The following is an 8,518-nucleotide window of genomic DNA, read 5'->3' as shown; positions in this document are numbered from 1 at the left end:
CTTTGCTTGATCGAGAGAGCGAATCAAGGTATGTGAACTAGGTAAGGTGATGTTCGTATTATGCATTGTAATGTAGCTGGGCATTTGTCCTCGTTGTCCACACCTTTTTTTACTTTTTACTTTTTTTAAAATTTCTAGTCAGCAATATGTAGTTACCGTGTAGTTTACCATGTACAACAAATTTATTTTGTGGACTTGTTGACTCTTTTAGTTTAAACTATATTTTATTAAAAATCCTATAGAAGGGAGAACTTAGCCAATCTTATAGAAAATTTATTAATTTGTCGGATAAGCGAAACTGAACTAATTTACTAAAATCAGAGCACAGGTTGATTTAATTTAAAAAACACTTTTTATTAAGTACAAATTCAGGAAAATGATTTTCACAGAATCTACATTCATATTGTTGATTCCGCCAAAAAAATCAAAAAATATACACATACTATGTGAACATATGTACATATAGTATGTATATCAATATTGGATAGATCAATATGTACATATATTAACCCTAACGTAGGCCGAAGCAGCGATCGGGCGTTCGTTGGTGGGTGTTATGGGTGGTTGGTGGTATTGAAATGTTCAATCTTTCTCGGGCCGCGGACAACGAAACAACAGGTTTCAGCTGTTGGCGGTTGGCGCGCGTTTTTAACCGCATTCAGAATAGTAGTTCCGTTATATCCGTATTGATCCAACAAAATATCATCTAAAAATATATCTATTTACATATATATCAGTATATATTAATAAATCTCTACGGTACAGTAAAAGATTCTAAAAATTTTCGTCGGGTGCATTCGATTTGATTCGAGGATTTATCTATTCCGTATCGTATTCTATATAACAGTATTACACCACAGTGGGGAGCAGCAGCAGCGGTAATGGTAGAGCAGTAAAAAAAAAAACTCTTTTGTTTGTTGAATTTAATTGAAATTTCTCCAACTCGGAATTTCTTTGCAAGCACCTGTTGCTACGTGCATTTCTCAAGCGTTTTCTGTGCGTCTTTTGTGCGTTTTGGGTGGATCCTGCGCGGCTTCTGAGCAGGCTAACGAGCGTTTTCTGTGCGTTTGCTGTGCGTTTATTACTGTGGGGGATTCGCGCGCGGGCAATTCTACATCGACGCGACTGCATCAAGCGGATGTCTGCATCTTTGCTTGGATCTAATGCATTTTTGTTTAATTTTGTTTTTTTTTTTTATTTTCGTGAGAGTGCAGAGTGCAACAACAAATACCAACCAACAACAAAATAAAGTGAGTGGTTGGGAGTTCATTTTGAATAAAAGTTAATTTAAACAACAAAAGCAGCTACAGGAAAATCAAAGCAGTGGCAGAGGAAAAGCAGAGGATAGTTAGATATCATCTATGATAATTGACGAAAAGTAAGTATGAAACTGAGTTGCATTTTCATGAATAAAGAGAGACAGAGGGACAGAGCGTGTCCTGCCCGTTTGGTGAGCTGTTATTTCTGCGATGCGATATTAAAAATATTCAAAAGGATCATTTGAGCAGTAGCCCCAAAATGACTATTGGTGAGTCATTAAAGGAAAAGAAGAAGTAAAAGAGAGAGAGAGAGAGATAGAGTATCAGATGTAGAACCTGCAGTGGAATCTGTGGAATCGTTTTTACTTATACTAATCCTTAAATCAAGTAAAGAATCAAATGAAAAGACAACGCTATTATCAAAGGAAGCAGTAAAATCAGTGGATCAGAATTAGCATTAAAATCAACTTTTTTTTACATATTATTGTTAGAAGAGAATCCGAAGTAGTGGATATCATCTTTCAGGGCTCAGATTCCTTTTCGGAATATATTCACCTCGAAGGGAAATAGCTTCTTCCACATTATATTGCTGCACAATCTTGCAGAACTTTTTTCCTTCAATTCACAGAGCCCATCAGGGTTCAGTTCCCTGTAAGCCTGCGAATATCTTGATATTTATTCAGCTCGAATGACTGTCTTTTTTGTTTGTTTTTTCGAAAATCAGCAAAGAAATAAACAGTCATATACGTAGCAGTGGAATAGTCTTTCGTTTTTCAATGAAAGAGTGAGACAATAAATGATCTGCCAACTCTGCAGCACTTATAATCCCAGAAATCACTGAACATATACATACATATGTAGGTCGGAACACTCAAGAATGGATAACCATATATGAGAGGAAACGATAGGAAAACATTTTCTTGCTGAGAACTGACTTGTATCTAAAAGATTTTATAAAAACCAGACAAAAAATTTGATTGAAATGAGATGACATATCATATACATAGTAGCTGTTATGGGAACAAACCGAATGGTATTTGTTGAAATGTTTTTGTTTTTTGTTCTGCTTTTGATATTCGTTTTTTACGTGTACTATCGGAGCACGTTGGAAAAGTCTTAAGAATACTACAACAATATACTGTATGCACGAGTATGCATGAGTATGAATAAAACTGTTCCAAATTCATATGTATAAATCGTACCGATACAGATACAGATACTTTACATATACATACGTTGAGAAATGCCGCAGACGCTGCCACACTGTCGCCGCTGCCAGCTGGTGCCACTGCCTCTCCGTGTCGCCCCGTGCCCCTTCAGTCGCAGTCGCAGTTGAAGAAACCTTTTGATAATCATATCACGGAGTCCTACTGATAATTCGCATTGTATTTGCTCGCTCTCTTTCTCTCTCTCTCCGAAACGCTGCTTTATCAGCGCACGCCAAACGCCACACGCTCTCTTCTGTTCCGTCGCGCACTCTCTTTAGACTCTTTGGACAGCTCTTTTTGAACTCAAAAGTGTGCGATCATTGGCTCTTTCTGAACAAAATATGAATAATAATTGTTTATTAAGTTAAGCATACAGTGGAACCTCTCATCCGACTGTCTTTCGTTCAGTTTTCCAAAGGTTTTAAGTATCTTAAGACCTCGGAGAAAGTACTGTAATCAGTACTATGTGTAACAATTATTCTCTATACATATGTACACATCCATGTGCTTTAGTATCTCTGAAGAATCCCCATCCCCTCCTCTGCACATTCCGTCGATGATGAAGAAAAATGAAATGAAAATTAAACGTTGCTCTAGCTAATCATTCGACTAGGGGATACCCATTCGGCGGGCATATAAATCTACAGAAAGAAGATGATTTTTCTGCAAATCAAAGACATATAGCCGGAAAACAAAGCCATGGGTTTTGTTTTATTTTGGATCTGTTATCCTGTCGAGAAGCATCTACCCTGTAATCTGTACGAAACAGTGGGTACAAAAATGATTCGAAACTATTGTGTAATTTACATTAACGAGCGGATGTTGTTGGCTTCTACTATATAATGAACCAATTACCCAGTTTGTCTCTTGATTCGATTGCTCTGCAGGCAACGGCAACGGCAACATCAACGGCAATGGCAACGAGTACCAGTAGCACTGTCCACTGTCGCAGAAGCAGTCGCAGATACATCCATCCATCTTTGTATGTAGATACGTTTGTATCTGCTGTTGAACGAGATTTTGTTGTTGTGTTTGCGGCTGCTGCTGCGGCCACTGTGATTGTTGCTCTTCCGATTCCAAATTCCACTTCCAATTCCATTTCATTCATGCTGAAAGACACCCACTTGTATGATTATGAGGCACTGTGGCACTGCACAGATGTGCCTCTCGCCATAAGATACACAAGCAAACAGATGCATACATACATATTTGGCCATCATCAAGTGCCACTTCCGCCTCTGCCGGTTGGTCGTTCGGTCACCCACGTGCCAAACGTTTCAAATATTTCACATTTTGTATGCCCCTCTCTGAAAGAGAAATAAAAGATAGATTTCTCAGCCAGAAACTATGCAAATTGTCATCACATTATCACAAACAGCACTAGTAAGTATTTATCGATAAGGATAATGATCGAAAAGCATCGCTAAACTAAATTAAAATTGAACAAACTGGATGGCAATCGTTGGCTGCATATCCAAAACATACAGCAAAGGCAAAGAGTGCTCAGAGACTATATCATTTATGTACAGATCATCAAAAGATGTCATTACTAAACATGAAGAAACCAAGGGCTTTGCTATTATCTGGAAGGCTTTTTCAGCAAAATGGAAAGAGGGATTTGTGTACAGTTCATCATTAAAATCGATCGATAAAGTTCCTATGAATTTCCATACATCAATGAAAGGCTCCAGTTCCATCCACAAAGCGATTTGCTATGTTTCTAAAAATTGGGCAGGCCCTTAAAAACTTTTCCACTCCGTCCAAGCTGCTGACCTATGGGAATAATAATCGGAGCATCGACAAATGAAATGTTTACTTCAGGCGCCTGGCCCAACCCAATTCATTGTTTATTCTCGTTTTCAAGTCGATTCGGAAATACTACTCGTAAATTCTTCATCGATTATTTGTGGCGTTGATATCTGTAATTTGAGGATCTCTTGGGGACTCATATCACTGTCTTTTGGGTGGGCAATTTTCAATTGAAATCTCGCCCTCTGGCACACTCTTTTTGCAGCGAGGTTGCGAGTTTAACTTATGATTGAAAAAACTATCACAGTAATTTTCTTTTTCTTGAGGCAGTCTTGGTTTTCTTCTGCGTATTCATGAGGCTGCTACCATCTATCCATGCATCAGGCGAGCATCAGGCAGGCAGTCCACTGCGATCTACTTTGTTGTCGATCTTTGCAATTTTTTAATTACGCTTACCAAACGCCTTGGACTTGGCATGTAAATTGTTGATAAATTATGTTTTTAATAGCCACTTGATGCCGTTGTAGCTGTTTGTAGTTGTTGTTGCGGTCGGATAACTGGCGGCAGAGATACGAAAACAAATATATACTATCTATCTGAATGATAAAATGAATATGCGTCGGATACCTCATAAAACGGGAGAACGGGTTGCTTTAAAGATACAATTGAAATGCTGGACCTTCGCTCTTCGATTGATATCTATAGATGAGTAGATTCACAGAATCCTATTTATGGAATACAATCTTAACGTTTTATTAAAGAGTACATGAATAACGGACTTTAAAACCATACATATCTTTTGGGTTAGAGATTGGTTTGATTCATAAAAAATCATTGATTTATTGATTATTATTGTAGATTCTTTGCTGACATGATGATTGATTGCCTAATTGTTTTTTAGATCGTAAGCCTGTGAGTTAATTGTTCTTAAAGATTTGATGTGTGAACTAATAGAATCATATTTAAGTCAGGGTCTAATAGGTTCCGATGGGCATTCAAAGGTACTTCAATCAATAAAAAGAAAAACAAGTTCTTAAAACTCGAATCAATGGCTACGAAAATGGAATCCCATTCTAGGTTCTTTTACCTCGATGAACCCTGGAACCATGAGGCACCTCCCACAATCCCTTAAACCATTAGAAAGCTCTTCGATAGATAGACAGGGCTTTTCCACCTTAATAATTTGATACCCTTACCCCCACACACCTGTGTATGTACTTTATATATATATATACATATATACATATCTGGTACATACATAAATGGTAAATAAAAATGCATGTTCTGTTTGTATTTGCCCGAACAAAGCAAAAGCAAAGGAAAACAAACAAAAGAAAAGGCAATAAGCAACAGCTAAAAACTAAAAACCAACAAAAGAGTACTTTTCTTAAAAATATTACTTAGTAATAAGTACTAATAACGATATATTTTTGTGTTTTATTTTGTGGATCCAACCGATTCGTTGAGTTTTCGCTTTCGTAGATACCTTTCCCTTCAATATTTGTTTTGTTTTTTTTTTTGATTTTTTTTTTATTATTTTTTTGTAAATTTTAAAAACTGTACGCCCATATAAACAGTGGAAACACTCAAGTTTTTAATCTTTTTTGAAATATTATTCGGAATACTACGAGTACTAGTATGCTTAAAAATTGGCCGGAGATATTTCCTGGATAAAAGAGAAGGAGCTATGGAACCAAAAGATTGCCGATTAAATTAGGATATCTTAGAGGGTTGATTGATTTCTGGAAACTAGAAAATGTGTCTCATATTTCTCTTAATTAAATAGAAAAATTTGTTATTTTTCAAACGATCGTTGTTTTGATGTTATGGTTTCCTTATTAGATGCAAATTCAGGTTACCATTTTTAAAACGATCTAAAGAAATGTTTCTAGCTAAAAGACTGCTTTCACAACGAACATGAGATGTTCTTAAAGCTTTTCTATTTATTCGATGGGAACAAATAATAATAATCCTTTTTTTAAAAGATTCAGATACAACTTTTGGATAAGCATTCATTGTTCAAGATTATGTATTTCTTTGGTTGCAGCGAAACGATCTTTGAAAATGAAAATCCTCCTAGGAATCCGAATGCAAAAATCGAAAACCTGATTGCTACTCGTACTCTCTCGTACTATAATTGACTGGCATTAACCTGTGTGTGCACAGATGCACATATGTGGCTGGCAGTATGCAGTCCACATACCATGGACTGGTCTGGTCCTCCTCTTCGCTCCAAGAAGAGGGAACGTGAACTTGAGCGCATTGCGATGCGCTCATATATTCGAGCGAAAATGGGAGAAACTCGTTTTTGCATTGCAGAGCTCCGGAGGCTCTCCGGCTCGGACTCTTGCTCGGACTCTGGCTCTCGAAATGGAGACGGAGCTGAAAGGTTTGCGCATTCTTGGTTGGTCCGGCGTCATCGATGATTATGATGATGATGACGCTGCATGGCATAAGTCAGGCTCGTCTCGATGATGATCAAGATTTGCCTTGGAATAACGCAGTGCCTGAAGCTGTTGTGCCGGTTGTGTGTGATGTTGCTGTTTCTGATATCACCTCACACAGTCACAGCTCCAGTCGGTTGTTGTCTCTGGGTTCCGTTCTACAGACGACCTTAAGCGGGGCAGGCGGTAAGCAGGCGGAAGGCAGGGAGACCGAACCGGGCATCGGCCAAGTTGGGGGACTGGAGCAAACCACTTTTTATTTTGTTTTTCAGCAGCTCAATATTGTGGTGTGGAAGTGGACTTGGATGTGGATGTGGACCTGTTGCCGCATAGTTTTCGGTTGCTATACGTACATATATTTATTTTCCTTTTGCCCCCACACACACGAGTTTTACAACCGGTTCGTCGGTCTGTTGCTATTTTTGTGTGAGCTCTGCATGCTGCCGCTAAAGTGTCTCTCTCTCTCTCTCTCTCTCTCTCTCTTTCTAGTGCAGTAGGAGCAGCAGCAGGCAGCCTCCTCTCCGGTTAAAACACAGTTTATATAAAATGAAAATGAATTAATTTGTACACACAGCCCAAGCACACAGTCTCAAATATTTGTCATGAATTTCTGGAATTCTGGATGGGATGGAAATGGAATTGTAGCAGTGGTTTGTGTGGTGGTGTGCGGCGGCTGTGACTCTTGTGATTACTGCCTTCGGTCGGCCTCCGTATCCGTATCAGTACTACGTAATGAAAAATAACACAGAGACACACACATACAGCACCACAATAAGAATCCAAGAAAACCGTACAATATTGATAAGCCCTCAAAACAGCTACGATTCCAATGTAGTATAATCTAAGAGAGACAGATAGAGCGAGAGAGAGAGCGGGAGCGAAAGAGAGAGAGAGAGTGAGAGGGAGGGGGAGTGGGAGTGGGAGAGGACGATGTAGTGGGGAAACTTAAGAGAACTTATGTTCTTGAAATACTAAGCCAGTCAGTCACATTAAGTCCTCCCTGCTTCCATAAGAGATCGCTGGATGATCGATGAGGAAAACACAACACAATCACTAAGTTATGATCAAAAGTGTCGTTCAATCATGACCTTGGATTAGCATAAGATTTCACGTGCCTGAAGATCATTGAATAAATGGAGTTCATGAAAAGGTCTGTTACACCATTAAGGAAGACCATCTAGAGAATTACTGCTTCTGGTTATTCTGCTCACTGATCCAGTAACATCCACCGTTTTTGTTTTCCTGTCATCAGAATGTTTGATCTTCCAGTAAGAACATCCTATTCGATCGCTCAACCTCAGTTTCAACCATGAGCACATGATCCTTTGCTGTACGTAGGTTCTAGTAAAGCCAAGAATATCGCTGCAATCGTCCTTTTCTAGTTTCCCGTTTTAGTGTGATCAGAGTAACCTAGTGTCCCAAGTAATTATGTAATTTTTGTATTAGCTCATTTATTTATTGGTAGAACAAGCCACGATATCACGGATGAACTTTGGCATCATTCGCTGGACTTTACTCGGAACGCCTTCTGCTGCGTATGCGAATGCGACAAACAAGTCTCGACTCTGGTGAAAGATCATTCAAAAGAGAGAGAGAGAGGAAGAGAATAGTGAAAGTGCAATTTGCACGTGCTGCAAAGTGTGTGATAGAGAGAGTAAGAGAGACAGAGAGTGAAACTATATACATAGAGAGGAATATAAGCACATATTCAGCAAAAGGAACTTCTTGGCCCTACATTGTTTCCCCCGAAGGTGGCTCAAACCGTCGGAAAGTGGCCCACACAAGGGAGCTTACGGCCCAGAAAAAAAATAGAGAAAAAAGAGTTATACACATCGTACGAATATTATCAACGTAACGC

At 38.7% G+C, this 8,518-nt stretch overlaps 1 protein-coding gene across 1 annotated transcript in view; it reads left to right on the top strand.

The window, feature by feature from the left end:
* The first annotated feature begins 712 nt into the window (after nt 1–712).
* Nucleotides 713–8,518, top strand: part of LOC108152344 (high affinity cGMP-specific 3',5'-cyclic phosphodiesterase 9A) — a 158,768-nt gene continuing 150,962 nt past the window's right edge. The window contains exon 1 of the mRNA XM_017281608.2: nt 713–1,378. The gene's annotated coding sequence lies outside the window, so the exon portion shown is untranslated. The remainder of the gene's footprint in view (nt 1,379–8,518) is intronic.

This window comes from Drosophila miranda, chromosome XR (genome assembly GCF_003369915.1).
Source record: "Drosophila miranda strain MSH22 chromosome XR, D.miranda_PacBio2.1, whole genome shotgun sequence".
Taxonomy (NCBI): Eukaryota; Metazoa; Arthropoda; class Insecta; order Diptera; family Drosophilidae; genus Drosophila; species Drosophila miranda.
This window is presented reverse-complemented; position numbering and strand designations above follow the sequence as displayed.